General features: G+C 39.8%; 1 protein-coding gene across 4 annotated transcripts in view; it reads left to right on the top strand.

Moving 5' to 3' along the window:
- The window catches only part of LOC127420108 (retinoic acid receptor gamma-A), a 65,356-nt gene that overhangs the window by 35,975 nt on the left and 11,446 nt on the right, over window positions 1-17,935 (top strand). The gene's annotated exons all lie outside the window — the stretch shown is intronic.

Raw genomic sequence — 17,935 nt, 5'->3', positions numbered from 1 at the left:
TGTTGATGAAAAGTTAAACAGAAAGGAAGTAATGCGAGAGTGAGAGATGAAAGAGAGAGTGTGTTTGAGAAACAGACAGAGAGAGAGAGAGAGAGAGAGAGAGAGAGAGAGAGAGGTGGGTGGGTGGCTGGGGGGAACCTGACACTGTGCTATAATTTCAGTCATGCAGATTGCATTTGTCTTCTTCACTTCACAATTGTGCCTGACAGCTCTGGTATCCCGGCATGCCTGACCAAGGCTCAGCCCACACAACAGCATCAAACAAGCATAAAAGTGTGTGGAAAAAAACAGGAGGGACATTTTTTAAGTATGTGTCACAGATAGAACACTCAAATTTGGAAACGTGGGAAACTTAGTAAGACAGACATAAAGAGTTACGTACATTGTTAAAAAATGGCATAAGTTATTAAGTGTGAACGTTCAGGATTTAGTCAAATCTGGGAAAGTAAGTTTGAAAGTTGGAGAGCTAAATTTTTTCTCAACGTTGCAATAATTTTATTTTTCCTTCCCCTGTTCCAGACTGTAGATAGCCTTTGGCTCTGAAAACAATCCTGCTTTGACACATCCAAAACTGGTGTCCATTTTTATAGGCGACAAGGGGAACTAGACAATGTTTGTGAGAGAGTGCATGTGATGTATTTTAGGCCTATTTCCACACGAATACATTTTCGTTTGGTTTTGCTACGTTTACGCCTCTCATCCAGGGGTGGACTGGCCATAGGGAGAACCGGGACTTTTCCCGGTGGGCTGACCGTGAAACGGGGCTGAACGGTGACGAACGTGCAACAATAAGCTGAAACGGGCTGCCGCATTATGCTGTACAGGCCGCGACTGGTTGAAAAGGACAGCGACACCCCCCACAGCACAACAACTTTTGGGCCAGTTTCTATGTAAAATTCAGGGCCGATTTCTCTTCCCAAGTCTGCCCATGCTCTCATCTTTACTGGAAAACGCTCTCCATTACTGCATACTTTTGAAAACAATGACGTTGGGAAACTTCTATTTACATGGAGTGGTCAAATGTACACTGAAACTCAGACACCACGTCCACACTAAAACGTTTTCGTTTGAAAAAATTTCGCTATGTTTATACATCTCATCCACACTAGAGTGTTGTTGTCATTCGAAAGTCTTCGAAAACTGAGAACTTTCAAAAATGCTCTCCATAACTGCATACCTTTGAAAACGATGACATAGGAAACTGAAGACGGAGTTTTCACACAAAAACAAATTAGTGCTGATGTGGCCTGAGAAAAGCATCCAGTTCAGTAAACATTGCCGTTAGCCTTTCTGAGCCTCACGGTCTCAACCTTTTTCCATAATGCACGACACTTTTTTCCATTTGTATTTGTCAAACCTTCTGCTTTTTGTTCCCTCTTCTTGGCCTCTGAGGGCGAGTCATCCGTCTTCATTAATCGTGAAGACACCAACGTTTCAGTGGCTGTCAGCCACACTGGGTTCTCTTTAATGAAGACAGATGTCCTGTCTAAGCTTGACTTAGAGGGGAGGGGACGGGGGGGGGGGGGTCCATAATGCCTCTTCTCCTCAGCCAGGGCCCTGACGATAACAAGATGAAATCTGTTTATTTAATCAGTCATGTCTCACCAACGCCACACAAGCACACACTCAGGAACCATGTTGGAAAACGAGCCCTCCGATGCACCGCGGCTTCTCGAGTTCCGTTCCTTCCTGGTTCCAGGAAACGGGTGAGATAGAGAGGCAATCGTACATATCCCGCTGCCCTCAGGGAAGAGCGGTGTATGGTTACAGCCCTCTGTGCCCAGTAACTTCTGTAAACAAGGCCGGCCTATCCAACCGCAGGACCGTGAGATTCCACACTCCGAGCAGTGTCTCCTCATTGTCCTCTTCAAACAGATGAATTGATATCTCATTAGAGGCAGGTGGGTAAACTCCATGGGCCATTCAATGGACGCATATTCATTCACTACAGCCATAAATTGTGTTGTCTCACCAAATTGTTGCTATTGGGGAACCTGCATTGCTCGCATGAGCACCCTGGCTTAAAGGAACGTTCCAGGTTCAACAGTTAAGCTCAATCGACACAAAAAATTATTTCAACTCGTTTCTTGATTATTTAAAAGAAAAAAGTAAAAATTGCGGTTGTAGTAAGGTACTTACAGTGGAAATGAATGGGGCCTGTCCATAAACATTCAAATACACACTTTGTCAAAAATATAGCCTAAAGGGGTAACTCTGTATGTGTTGATATGATTTTAGTGTGATAAAAATCTCTGTTCTACATGATCTTAGTGTGCCAAAATCGATTTTAGGGTTTACTGCTGTTATATCGTCATGGCAAAGAAGTTGTAATATAGGATATAACTACAGGACACAGAAAAAGTTGGTAAGCGTTTTTATCACACTGCGTATAATGTTTATATCTTGTGGCTAACAAAGTATAGTTTAACATTTATGGACTGGCCCCATTCACTTTCATTGTAAGTTTACAGTAAGTAACGTACTGTAACCCACATTATGTTTTGTGGTAACCAACATAATGACACAAATGCTGTTGACTGAGCTTAACTTGGTTTGAACCCGGAATAATCCTATTTAAAGGGTTAGTTCACCCAAAATTGAAACTTCTTTGATCATTTACTTACCCTCTAGTTGTCCCAAACCTATTATTACTTATTTTCTTACATGGAATGCAAGAGGAGAAATTTCAAGGAATGTTGACGCTGCATTTTCCCATACAATGAAAGTAAAGCTGACTGAGGTTAACATTTTGCCTAGCATCTCCTTTTGTGTTCCATTAAAGAGAGAACATCATATGGGGGTGAGTAAATGATGGCAGAATTTAGGGGCCTGGATAGCTCAGTGAGTATTGACCCTGACTACCACCCCTGGAGTTGCAAGTTCAAATCCAGGGTGTGCTGAGTGACTCCAGCCAAGTCTCCTAAGCAGCCAAATTGGCCTAGTTGCTTGGGAGTGTAGAGTCACATGGGGTAACCTCCTTGTGGTCGTGATTAGTGGTTCTCGCTCTCAATGGGGTGTGTGGTAAGTTGTGCATGGATCACAGAGAGTAGCATGAGTCTCCACATGTGGAGTCTCCACGGTGTCATGCACAACGAGCCACGTGATAAGATGCGTGGATTGGCGGTCTCAGAAGCAGAGGCAACTGAGACTTGTCCTCCGCCACCCGGATTGAGATGAGTAACCTCTAAGTAGTGGGAATTGGGCATTCCAAATTGGGAGCAAATTTATGACAGAATTTTTGTTTTTGGGTGAACTATTCCTTTATCATGGCTGGGGCATGTTTGCTAACCTCTGCACCATGGCTACACCAGATTCAGCCCTTTTGTTCTCTTAAATATTTCTTAAAATGGGACTCAGATGTTTTAAGTGGTGGATAGCATTTAGATTTCTTTCACTGTGCCTCTCTGTTATTTGGTAATGGTGTCTGTGGAAACCTGAACCACACAGTAAACCAAGCTGACAATATAGGGGCTTCACTTTCATTTCCACTGAAGCCCCCCCCCCCCCCCCAGCAAGAGAATCTCAAGCCACTATCAGTGTGGCCAGTCTTTCCTGTTTTTATGTTCTTCAGTTCAAGACCTTTGGAGGTTTTTTTTATTCAATGTCAGAGGTTAAGGAGACGCTATGCACGGGCTAATGTTGACTCTTATGACATTGTGTGCTGCTCATGTTCCATCTCTGAAAGGAAAGAGCAGTGAAAGAGCTTTTTTTTTTATTGTGTAAGACTTTGAAGAGAGACACCAGGGCTGTATTGAGCCATACATTGAAAGGAAGTGCACAGGCGATTTAGTAATTTAAAAGTTAGAAAGATAACATCACGTTTCTGTTCCGAGTTTCTCTTTTTTTATGTGCTAAGATGTTGCTAATAATCATTTTATCTCTTAAAGGGATAGTTACTCAAAAATTAAAATTGTCATTTACTCATCCACATGTTGTTTCATGTTGAAATCCTTTTGTTAGTCTCAGTGGTGACTGAGCCTAACATTCTGCCTAACCCTTTTGTGTTTCATTGAATAAAGAAAGTCATACAGGTTTGGAACAACATGAGGCTGAGTCAAGGATGAGAATTAAAATTTTTGGGTGAACTATCCTTTTAAATTTCACACACCGTTTTGTTAGAAATGTTTTCTTGAGAAATTTAATTTACAAAATATTGAGTATTTATTTAGTATCGGATGGTAATCTTTTGGTCTAGCTCTCTTATAAAGAAGGATTTTTTAAGTTCATGGGTAAATCTTGGATTGTCTACCTCTCCTGATCTCTCGAGCTCATACAAACATGCTATTGTTTTCTGCAAAGTGTGCTGTCCACATCAGAGTCTGATAAGCTCTCTGAAACAGAGCTGTGCGTGAAAGATGTGGAAATGAGGGCTTCCTGTGTCCGTTGTCACACGCAGCCTCTCTCATTTTATTAAATTATTTTTATGGAAGTCTTCAATTATTTCATTATAATTGCAAAAGATTCAATTAAAAGATTAGAGTGCCGGAGGAGGCAGGAGAATAAAAAAAGATACTTGGTTGATTTGATGGTTGTGTGTGCATGTGTGTGTGTTTGTGTGTGTTTGTATATGGGAGGAAATGGGAAAATGTGGCCTAATCATATCCTTGTCCAACTGTAGAGATATTCGGATGTTGGTATTAAAAAAGCCATAAATAACGTTTCTACAGAGCATGTGATAAGTGCCCTTATTTACTGAACTTGTGTTTTTCAATCCTGTACCAATTGTTTCAGGGGCATTTAAACCAACAAGCATTAATGTGCCCCTTCTCAGCTTTGAGATAAGGAGTATCACCTCTGATGTGTTTTTGCAATCCATGGTGGTGTTGTAATGTCCTTAAAATTGCCTGCATGTTGTTTATTTATGTGACTTTATATAGTGTAGATATTTATAGTGGCTTCTCGGAATGTATGACTTTGTCCTGGAATAACTATTATTTGTCTTGTACAAATATAATAGTGTTTTCTAAACCATGATATTTCAGATGTCAGAGATTTGTCTGTGCTGTCATTCCAGTATCTGGGTGATTCTCACAAATCCTGTCCAGAAAATGGCCTTTGTAGCATTATTTTTAACAGTTATGCACATTTTAACCCCAAATTCTTATTACCGCAATGCACAAAAGATACCACATTATGATATTTTCATTACCACAATGTGAAAAAAAGACATACTGATTAAATTGTAAAGTATTTATACATCATAGTAGTACTCCCTTGGTACTGCCTTTCATTTTGACTGATTTTAATGATAAAAAAAAAAGTTGATGTACAACAGCATCTTTTTACCTGTAATACAGAAGAAAATGGCTGTTACAGTAATAAGAATCATAATTTAAAATAATGGGAATAGTATAAGTAAAAGGTCAGGATGCGTTACGGTAATGATAATTGGGGGTGGGGTGGGAGGGTAAAATGTGCTTATTTTAAGTGTCCTGATAATAATGTCACAATGCAAAAAATATGAATTGTACTACATGTAGGTTTAAATATCTTTACGCAAAATATACAGTTGAAGTCAGAAGTTTACATACACCTTAGCCAAATATGTTTAAACTCAGGATTGAGGTCAGGGCTTTTTCATGGCAACTCCAGTACCTTGACTTTGTTGACCTTAAGCTATTTTACCACAAATTTGGAGGTATGCTTGGGGTCATTGTCCATTTGGAAGACCCATTTGTGACCAAGCTTTAACTTCCTGGCTGATGTCTTGAGATGTTGCTTCAATGTATCCACATAATTGTCCTTCCTCATGATGCCATCTATTTTGTGAAGTGCACCAAACCCTCCTGCAGCAAAGCACCCACACAACATGATGCTGCCTCCCCCATGCTTCATGTTTGGGATGGTGTTCTTCTTGAAAGCCTCACCCTTTTTCTTCCAAACATAACGATGGTCATTATAGCCAAACAGTTAAATTTTTGTTTCATCAGACCAGAGGACATTTATCCAAAAAGGAAGATCTTGCAAACTGTAGTCTGGCTTCTTCATTGCTGAGCAGCCTTTCAGATTATGTTGATATAGGACTCGTTTTACTGTGGATATAGATACTTGTTTACCTGTTTCCTCCAGCATCTTCACAAGGTCCTTTGCTGTTGTTCTGGGATTGATTTGCACTTTTCGACCAAACTACGTTCATCTCTAGGAGACAGAATGCGTCTCCTTCCTGAGCGATATGATGGCTACATGGTCTCATGGTGTTTATACTTGCATACTATTGTTTGTACAGATGAACATGGTACCTTCAGGCATTTGGAAATTGCTCCCAAGGATGAACCAGACTTGTGGAGGTCCACAATTTTTTTTCTGAGGTCTTGGCTGATTTTTTTTATTTTTTTTATTTTCCCCATGATGTCAAGCAAAGAGGCACTGAGTTTGAAGGTAGGCCTCAAAATATATCCAGAGGTAAACCTCCAATTGACTCCAATTAGCCAATTAGCCTATCAGAAGCTATTGGCTAATTACCTAAAGGCTTGACATAATTTTCTGGAATTATCCAAGCTGCTTAAAGACACAGGTAACTTAGTGTATGTAAACTTCTGGCCCACTGGAATTCTGATATAGTCTATTAAAAGTGAAACAATCTGTCTGTAAACAATTGTTGGAAAAATTACTTGTGCCATGCACAGAGTAGATGTCCTAAAAGACTTCCCAAAACTATAGTTTGCTTATATGAAATCTGTGGAGTGGTTAAAAAATTAGTTTTAATGACTTCAACCTAAGTGTATGTAAACTTCTGACTTCAACTGTACTTTTTTATGTATTGATTTGGGGTTAAGTATCACCAGGAAAGCATTGGATAAAGCATTCACTTGCATATCGGCATCTGTTAATTATTTATAGGGTGTAGAGTATTACTATGATTTAAAGGTAGAACAGTAGCTGTGTTTTTATGGCTGTTGAACCCTGTTTAAGGTTAAAGGCAAACCCAGGAGAGGAGACCTGACGCTGCAAATAAGATTTCAAAGTGTGCTGCTAGAATCCATTTGCTGCTGTAAGGAGAGTTTATCGTGGTCAAAGAACTGCAAATAAGAAAGACACCTGAATTTTAGACTGACTGCAAAATGTTCAGACAGTGTTATTGATCAAACCAAAACATCCGTTTGGCTGCAAGGGCTTGTCCGCCAATTCTGTGTGGTTAATAATATTAGGGCGAATTCCTTACACCTTGTTGAAGATTTCAGGACCATATAGAGATGCAAGCAGGACAAACTCATTGGCCCTTCCATATTTGCCCAAGTTCTATTCAGGAAGTGTTGCTAATTAGCTGTCATTCCTGCTCACTTTCATGGGTCTCTGAGAGACACAAACAAGGCCAAGCATCATGGGTTTTAAACTCTGGGTAAGGCTCAATGGCTGTCATAGTTTGGCCATCACCTCCCTTTTTATCCAGTGATTTAGTGGTTGTTTACTGAGAGCTGCAGTGCCTGGTTGGCAGATTGTCTCTGGAGGCGAGGCATTGGCAGGATCTGTGTCAGTCTGAAGCCATGTGTGAGCTCAGTGTGAGGGGAGAAGTTCTGTTACTAGTGTGTTGTTGACTGACAGCTTGGCTCCATCGTTGCTAGGGCTCACTGTTTTGTGGAGAGGTGAGCTGAAATATAGCACAAGCCGCCCTACTCTGCAGTGGAAACCAGCAGTCGATCAATCATTCATTTTATCAAAAATGAGGATCTAATTTGGCTAATAGCACTGTTTATGGGGTTATGCTTCTTAGAAGACACATAGTCCTACTATAACTCAATGGTTTGGTTTAAGGTTTGGGTTAGGGCATAAACTAAGGAAAAATCCTAATATTATTGTTCTTTGGTTCGTTTATTTTTCTCTATGGGAGTAAAAGCCAACTCGCACAATTTCTTATGATTTCGCCATCTCGTACTAATTATTGTTACGACTTGTCATGAGATCAGGTTGGAAGACATTGGTTCAGGTATAATGCTCTCTTGCAAATATTGAGATTGCCTCCTATACAAGTTTCAATATTGAATGTTACCTCAATGCTTACTGATATTGAGAAGATATGGACATTATTGCTGTAACACCTACTGAGGTAGTGAGAATACTTTCACACTGATCATTTTAATGATTTTATGCCACAGATATTGTAGCGCTGGTAAGCGAAAAACTTCCTGCTGTATGATGGGTTCTCAGGTTTTTTTTATGTGTACGTACAGATGGAGGTGGGAAAAGTGAATCCTAAATCAGCCATGAAAGATGAATGGATACAAGAGCCCGAGGATCCTTGTTAGGGCCGACCATCTGTACTTTACCCCCACACATCCATCTTTTTAAACGATCATCTGCCGTCTGAAGCACAGCCTTTAATACAGTATGAGCAGGGACTGTCTGGTAGACAGGTCTGTGTCTCGGATGGTCTACGCTCCATTTAGAAAAGCTGTGTTGGCTCAAAATAAAACAACGTATTTTGGGAAACTCAAAGATGGATTTGCCTCTCAAGGTAACTTCTTTGAAGGTCACAGCTGTGATCTTTTTGTCGATCTCTGCAGTTATATGAAGACATCCGATTGCATGTGGTATTGCTCTTTTGTTCCTACGAAGCATGCCAGTCCACACTCTAACATCTTGGGCAGTCTCTGAAGGCGTGCTGCCACGCTAAAGTGAAATATTCCACTCACGTAAGCACACATCATATTGTAATTTCCCCTATAGTAAAAGCAGAAGTTTCTCACAGACTCACTCATGTGCCATTAGAGAGAACGGAATTATGCCAGGTTGTTGGACTGATAGTGAAATGCTCAGTATATATACACCAGAAACCCACAACCACTACTTGCCTTAACCACAAATCACAAAGACAACAGGAAGCCACAGCAATGTTGTATCCTCTCCTTTTGCAAAGCAAAGTTTAGTGTAGTACTCGTGCAATTACTACAGTCAACCACAGCTAGACAAAGGCTTGGTCAAATCCAATTCCAATCAGCTAATGCACAACAAAGTTACATGATGTGTGGTGATCAGGACAATGGGATGAGACCAGAGCAAGTCAAACAGACCTGCTCTTTACTCTGACAGATATTTGCAAGATTAAGGTGTGAACCTTTCTAGTTCTGCGGCTGCTTCTTTTGTGGTTTCTATTGTTTGGGGAAGGAAGCAATAAGGGCCAAAGAAGGAGTTCCTCTGCCCAAGTACTGAGCAGAGAGACACTTCAGACAAGCTCCCTATCTTGAAGCAGGTGAGCACATACAGCTAAACAGATGGTGAGGAAGTCTGTGAGGAGCAGAAGATCAAACATAATTGTTAGATGAGGCTGTCTCACTGCCTGTTGGCTTTTCCAGTGATCAATAGCTGTATCCATGGAGGAGGCATCCAGCCATTGGAGTGGAGAGGAATTGGAGGAGACACTCTCACTCATGGGCTGACAGCACAGATGAAGCCTGGTAGGGATGCTGGAGATGCAGTGGAGTTGAAAATTTGGATGAATGCGCCAGAAAACCTTAATTCCCCGTCTTTGTGTTCTGATTACCCCTTACTGCCTAGTTTGGATAGAGTCCTACCAGTTAAATTGTGCAATAAAAGCCTATTTAGTAAAACCATTTTGCTAAATGAGCTGTGTTTGGGGCTAGAATAAACCTTTTTGTCTGTACAAAAAGTACATAAATGTTCTTCAGTTGTTCTGTTAGGGTTCCACTCTAAAGGATTTTTGAGTTGGCTATTTTGTTCTTTGGAAATTATGGAATTATTCCACTATAGGTTCTGGGTTACACAAGCCGCTTTTCCATCATCGGACTGAATGTTTCTTATTGTGGAACCGTGGCATTCCATACTGATCCTGGTTTGTTGACACGGTTACAGTTTCTTTTTCCACTGTGCAGCGAAATCAGAATTCGAATGGACTGACTGAGCAAGTGTCCAATCGTGAGTCACCATGTACTTAAGGCATTCGAACAGCATAGTTGAGTATGGTTAGCTAACCATGCTGAGAAATCCAGGGCTGGGAATGGTTTGTAATCGCACTGTATCGAACAGCTCTCAAGTGAAAATGCTACTGCAACCATTACTCACCATGCTCAGAACTGTTCAGCCCGATGGTAGAAAAGCGGCTATAGATTATTTTCTAAAGAACTAGAGAAATAAAGTTGTTTGTTGAACTTCTAAAGGTTTCCCGTTGGCTTTAGGCTGTAAAACCATTTTTTGGTTCTATTTGAAACCTTTATTTTTAATTGAGTCATTTAGTAGACAATTTTGCCCAAAGTAACTTATTGTATAGTGCATTTATTTTAAGGAAAACCCCCCCTAGAGCATCCCAAGGTTAAATGCCTTGCTCAAGGGCACAATGAATGAAATATCAATGGAGTTTCACAATGGACGCTCATGGATTTCTCCTTGTATTGCTCAAACCAGCAAATTTACGGTTACCAGCACTGAGCATTAACCACTACTCCACAGCTCCCCCCTGAGTTTTAGGAGTGTAGATCAGCAGAAAAACCCAATTTGGTGGTAACGGAGAGACCAGTATCTGAGTTGGTCATGGTTGGAGGGAAGGCTAATTACCTGTAGTTGTTTGTTTTTGCCTGTAATCCAGAAAGGAGGACTGATGTATGGACAATTGACCCTCTGCGTCCATTGACGGGCAAGTATTACACTGATAGGGGGTCATTCAGAGCCAAATGCTGGCTCATCTTCATCAAAACATGCATTAAATGTGGTTTATAATATGTTTTAATGGAGAAAGCCATGGTTGAATCCACATAGCTGTTTCTGAGAGTAAAATTAGTTTAAGACTTTGATAAGAATCTGTTCCCACCTGCTGCCTTTCTGCTCATGTTATGTGAAAGTGCTGACCTGCAGAAGACCTATTCTTGACCAGCTCCATGAGGATAACTATATGAGAATGATAACTATCTGCATTTCATCTGCCAATGACTCTTGGCTCATGTGCATGCATATGTGTTCGTGTGTGTATTCATGCCTGTGTGCTGGTTATGACATGAAGGTGAAAATTCCTTGTGGATTTGCTTGTAGTGTCCAGTCTGGAGGATATATAAGTTTTTCTGCTCTATCTTTCCCTCTTTTCCTCGGAGCCATGTCTTGGATGGCATCCCAGTTTTATCACAGGGCTTCCTTTCAGAAAGAGCCTTACTGCAACAGGAAGAACTCCTCCTTTTTCACTGGCCCGTGATGGAGCACATGAGGGGGAGGGCTTTAGACACAAGTAGAAAAAAGGGGAAAAAAGGAGGGGGAGCTCAGGTATTGAGCTCTCAGACAGCTGTTGACAGCAACTGCTACTGCTCAGCACCTTAAATGAAAGCACACACACCTCTCAACTCCATTACTTACCTCCTCTTTTGTACTCTATCATGGTGCAGAGAGTATTTAAAAGTGGCTTAAAAACTGTAGGAGGTTGCTTAACTGACACTTTAATTGTAACTTGAGTGTTACAAAAAAATCAAGGAGCTGAATTGTTTTTAAATAAATTGGCAAGTACACTACCAGTCAAAGTTTGCACACACCTAAGCTGTTTCTCAATGTGCGTTCTTTTGTGTTCTTACGGTCTCGTGGACTCGTTCGATGTCATCATCCACTTGCCAAAGTTCAATTCCAATATTCAAGAATGCAAGTACCGAGAATGCCTAAAATTACCCAGGTTGTTCTTGATCAGGCCGAATATCGAGGATGCATCGGATGGTGACTTGTGTGCAAGAATCCAGTACTACGGTGGCAGACGAAGGACATTTATCGTTGTGTTTTATCCACTGATATATCAGTGGTTTTACCTCAACAGTTTCCCGCTGTAAGCTCACGAAAGTCTGACGGCTTGAGAGAGTCGTTATACTCTGTCAACATTTGTTGTTTTGTTGGGCATCATTTTAATATAGTAATAAACACATGAAGGAAATGAGTGTTTACAGACTTTATTCTTTTAACGTGTTACTAGTCCTGCAAAACCTCACTGGTGTGATGATAATAATGCTGTCACTGGTGTGATAATGCCAGTAGTTCTCTCACTGCCTTCAAATGTGCTGTGATGGTTAATTGCGCAACAGGAAGATCGCAGCACCTCTCAAATCTCACAATAGTTCTACGTCCTCCTGTCCTTCCCGAGTTCGTTCTTCCAAGGTGGCTTGACAAGACCAGTCTCCACTAGAACACAAGTCCATTCTTTGCATTCTTAGAATTGAGAAACACCCCTATTCAATGTTTATGAGTACACAGAAACTTGACATGTTGCTACTGAATTTTACGTTACCCCTGACATCAACCCCATTCTGCCGAGTTACTAACAAGCACCATATCCCATCAGACATTTTTGCATCAGTGAAAATGTGTGTTCCTTTTCCTGTGGTGCTACTGATAGAATGTTGCATCAGTAGCCTCAAAAACACAAGAGTAAACCAGAGTAATTGCGTTTGCTTAATCAATGATGAGCACTATTTGGATGTTGCATTTTCACTCTAAAACTCCACTGATGGTTCGGTTTAGGGTTGTAGTTTGGGTTAGGTTGTATGGTTAATAAAATATGCATTATTGTTGACTGTATTTTATCATGCACAACTAAAAACACCTCGCTGTACAGCACGTTTTTGGCATAGACAGATTTCACCTGAATAACTTTGACCACCTACTGATGCCGAACTGACATTAAGATCAATCTGGCACTTTACTATTTTGTCGAACTCATCCACTTAAAAAAATATTGTAATAATTTTTCAAGAAATTTATACTCTAGCACAGTTTATATTTGTCCAAAAAACTAATTTCATGCACTTAAACTTGAGCTTTTAAATCAAAATGTTTTTACGATCATAAAAACATAAATTGAAAAGTGTGTCCAGACGTTTGACGGGTAGGGTAGGTTAAGCATTGTTTCCTTCAAATAAAGATTGTTTTTACCATTTCTGCAAAATCTGAATTTACAAATGTTGAAAACAACTTGCAATAAGATAAAGAATGCAATCAGAGAGAGTACATCCAGCAGAAAGAGACCATGATGCAGTGGAGAGGAAGGAAATGTGATTGTGTTGTATGAGGTTTTACGATGACAACAACATGTGAGGAGGATCTGGGTGATGGCAGGAAATTGTGGGCAATAAGAGACAGAGAGAGAGAGAGAAAGAGCCATGGCTGGTTCCCTTCATCAGGAAGCTGGCAGGCAGTAGGGCTGTGTGTCCTTGCCCATCAGGCACTGCTCCGAGAGGGGGGCCTTGCCAGTCAGTCTATCAATCACACCGCTCCAAAAAACCTGGCCGATCTTCGGCCCGTCTGCCACACTGGCTGCATGCACAACAAAGCAGTCTGTTCACCCAACATGGTGATATGGTGTCTTAAAGGGATAGTTCACCTTAAAAATGAAAGTTCTTTGATCATTTACTTATCCTCATGTTGTTTGAAATCCATTGCATCTTTTTTCCATACAATGAAAGTAAATGCTGACCGAGATTAACATACTGCCTAACATCTCCAGTTGTGTTCCACAGAAGAAAGTTGTACGGGTTGGAACAGCATGAGAGTGAGTAAATAATGACATAATTTTCATTTTTGGGTGAACTATCCCTTCTATACGAGACAAAGCTAAATCTGGGAGCTTTCAGTGCAGGGAAGCAGGATCATGTACTGAGAAATGCAAAGCGAGCAACACGCAAAAACACGCCCAACACACTGAAATACTTAAGAGGAATTGAGACGCAGAGAACTATATTTGCAAATCAAATGGGAGTCTTTAGAGACACTCGCTGGATGTGCGCCCATGCAGAACTGAACACACACTCACATGCCAAGACTAGATTTGGGAACACAGTTCCACTGAAGATTCAATCACACCCACAGTCACGTACACAAAATCTGCTCTTGTATTGTGAAAGAATAGTTGTTCTGCAGCCAATGCGTCATATGCTGCTCTGCTAAAAGTAGTGTTGCAACACTTAAAACACAAAAATATTTATACTTTAATACATGGAAGACACTTTCATTTTGAACCAAAATAAAGAAACTCTGGGTCACAGGCACAGTTCACTTCCTGTTATTTATGTTTGCATTAGTTGTTTAATGTGATACCAATGTCATTTTGAAGGAAATTTTTTCAGCAACAAGGAAATGTACATAGTATGCATGCATGTTTATATACATGGCTTTATGAACATTAGCTGGGTTTCCATCAACACATTTTCTGCAAATGTTGGGGTATTGCATTAAAAATGCTTTATGGAAACACCAACATGCAGATAGTTTCCAAAATGTGCATGAAAAACGTATACGTTCCCTTGAGGTGGATAATTGTTTTATTCGATAATAAGACATGCGCATAAACTACGATGGAAACATTATCAAATATTTTCCGATAAAATTTATATAAGAATATACACTCACTGATCACTTTATTAGGAACACTATGGTCCTAATAAAGCACCTGACATGGTCTTCTACTGTTGTAGCCCATCCGCCTCAATGTTCGACATGTTGTGCATTCTGTGATGCTATTCTGCTCACTACAATTGTAAAGAGTGGTTATCTGAGTTACCGTAGCCTTTCTGTCAGCTTGAACCATTCTGGCCATTCTCTATTGACCTCTCTCATCAAGGCGTTTCCGTCCGCTCACTGGATGTTTTTGGCATCACTCTGATTAAACTCTAGAGACTGTTGTGTGTGAAAATCCCAGGAGATCAGCAGTTTAAACAAATACTCAGACCAGCCCATCTGGCACCAACAATCATGCCAGGGTCGAAATCACTGAGATCTAATTTTTTCCCCATTCTGATGGTTGATGTGAACATTCACTGAAGTTCCTGACCCATATCTGCATGATTTTATGCATTGCACTGCTGCCACATGACTGGCTGATTAGACAATCGCATGAATAAGTCGGTGCACAGGTGTTCCTAATAAAGTGCTCAGTAAGTGTAGATGCACATCAAAAAAGTCACGTGACTTTGCCTCAACAATCCATCTGAAAACATAATTCACTCAAAGAATATCATCAATATCATTGCATAGCATCTCAAATGTTGCTCTGGTTGTTCTGAAATGCCGGATCCAAAGCCTGTTGTCAGAATGATTGGCTACTGTTACCTCCCAGAACTTCCTGACACGCTTTCGCTTTAAGACAAAGCATTTGCCGCATAACGCTAGCAAATATGAAGTTTGTGAGAGTGTTTTATCTGCATTCTCTGGACCACAAGTTTTTTATTACATTTAATAAAAGAGCAATAGTGGCTTCATCTTCCATTTTTATTTCTATTTTGCACCAGTTTCCCTAGATTATTATTATTTTGTATTTTATTTTTGGTTCTCTTAAACACGTTTGGAAACGCTGCTTTATTAAAAAAAAAAATAATAATAATAATAATAATATTCCGATTTTTCTCAAACCAAAATATAGATTATATTGATAATATGTATATAAATATGAATGCATTTACATGTAGTCATTTAGCATAAGCTTTTATACAAAGCAACTTACAAATTAGGAACATAACAAGCATTTACTTCTTTGACACTCCTAAGCATAAACCTCACTAAATTTGGTTAGATTTCTCTATTCTAAAAACAAGTTTAGGCCACATCCACACTACTCAGTTTTCAGTTTCCTAATGTCACCATTTTCCAAAGTATGCGTTAATGGAGACTGTGTTTGTAACACTCCATTTTTGGTGGAGGAAAACACTGTTCTAGTATGGATGAGAATCATAAATGTAGAAAAATCTATGTGTTTTCAAACGCAATGTGGCCTTAATATAATTTTTCTTCTTAATTAAATGTATTTTGTTTTAAGGATGTTTAGGTATTTTAACTAGAATACAAGACATAAAATAGTAACAGTAAGAGTAAGAATTTGAACATGATTCTTTGCAGTCTATGTATGTTTATTTATCTTTTTGCCACATTTGTGTGTTTACTTTTCCCTTGAGTTGAGTGTATTGTGTGCATATGGACATTTCCTAGTGCAGGGGCTTTTTGTCTAGATCGACAGTGGGATTATCATAGGATGGTCCACCTGGAGTACTTGTGTACAGAGGATACAGAGAGAGGAGTCCGGGAGAGAAACACAATACCAGGCAGGAAATGAACAGTGTCTACTGATAACTGCAGTCAGTCTCTACCTGTCCCTCCATCACTAGCCATCCACCCTCTGCCTTCATATTGTCATGCAAATCAAGTCCCTGGCTGGAGAGCTGATATGGAGGCCTCTCATTTTACAGCGCTTTGTTTCCCAAACAGAGGATAGCTTAGTGGAGGGGATGCCGAGAGGGCCTCTGGGCTGACATTGGATCCCGTCCCATTGTGCACCCTGGGAGAAGTGTTGACTGATATTTGGGAAGAGGTGTTCGAGGGAGGGAAAGCGACCGGGGTTTTTACGGCAGCAACCATCTCGGGTTGTTGAGAGATCCTGATGGATTTTTGTCCCTCTCGCCCTCCCGTTCTTTTATTTTGCCTGTCTCTCTGCCACTTAGACAATTTTTTTTTTTAAGGATTTAAAACACCTGCGTGTTATGATAGCATACATGCTTGGAGTCTATACAATTTTAGTATGTAATTTTACTTGTCATGTTTTTGATAGTTTCATATGTTAGTTCTTAAAGGAATATTCTAGGTTTAATACAAGTTTAGCTCAATGGACAGCATTTGTGGCATGATGTTGATTACCACAAAAATTAATTCCAACTCATCCCTCCTTTTTCTTAGAGTGAGGCGTACAATAGAAGTGAATGTGGCAAATCGGTTAACGTTAAATATAGAGGTCGACCAATAGTGGATTTTGCCGATACCGATAACTAAGTTGGTGATAATGTTCCAAAAAGCAACTATCGGCACCGATTAATCGGTAAAACTGATATATCGTTGTACGTCTACTTAAAAATACTCACCGTTTCAAATAACAATATGTAAACAATATATGTATTAACATGCATTGGGTATGATAAAATTGCATACTAACCTTTTCTGTGCAAAGTTCAATCTAATTTTAAAAATGTGTTGCCATGACGAAGTAATGCTGGAAACCTTACAACCCTAAAACGTCTGTAACAATGACAATTTAAACAACTTTACAGCTCAAATATACATATATTTTAACAGAATAATTTATGTAAGAGCTTTTATAAAATGTTAAGCTTTGCATTTCTGTCTTTAAACCCTCCAAAAATTGGCCTCATTCACTTTGATTTCACTTAATTGCCTCAGTGTAACTTAGATTTTTGCTTTTTTAAAAGAAAATAATGGTCAAATAGTAGTAATTAACATTATGCCACAAATGCTGTCGATTGAGCTTAACTTGTATTGAACCTGGAATATTCCTTTAATTTATTGTGCTAGTTTGTGTACCCCAAGAAAATGTTGTTGAATGTGTGTTGACAATTAAAACGCACCAAAAATATAAAATAAAACCTATTCATTTACAGTCTAATTACAAATTCAGTGAATATTCATCAAGCTTATTTGAACTGTAAAATTAAAAAAAGTTCAAATGCAATTAGAATTTCCTTTTGCTTTCAGATTTTACAAAATCATAGACTGCAAAAGCTTGTGCATTTCTCACTCTCACTTGAAGAATAAGTGATTTCTTTGTAACCGTGGCCATGAACACAGGGCTCTACTGTATGTGAGCCCAACCCTGAAGAGAAGTGTTTGCCTCTACTTGTTCACCCCTTCCATCCTTGTCCCTTTTTCTGTTTTCTATCAAATTCCTCTTTTTATGCCCTTTTCTTCTTTTGAAGTCTCCAAACTCTTGTTAAAGGCCAAGCTGGTGGTTTTTGCTAAGTTCTGTCGTGGGAGAGGGAAGGAGGGGTTGTAGGTTAAGTTTAGGCTCCCATTGAAGGTGGCTGAAGAAGGAGGGGCAATAAAAGTTAGAACTTTAGAGTCTCTCTGTTTTTTTATTTTTATGATTGGGCCTTTTTTACAAGCCAGGGCTACAGCTGGTGGTGTGAATGGCTGCCCGAGGTGTCAAAGTCTTAATAAAGACCCCGCCAGCCGGGCTGGGGCCTCCAGT

The sequence above is a fragment of the Myxocyprinus asiaticus genome, chromosome 29 (genome assembly GCF_019703515.2).
Source record: "Myxocyprinus asiaticus isolate MX2 ecotype Aquarium Trade chromosome 29, UBuf_Myxa_2, whole genome shotgun sequence".
NCBI classification, from domain to species: domain Eukaryota; kingdom Metazoa; phylum Chordata; class Actinopteri; order Cypriniformes; family Catostomidae; genus Myxocyprinus; species Myxocyprinus asiaticus.
This window is presented reverse-complemented; position numbering and strand designations above follow the sequence as displayed.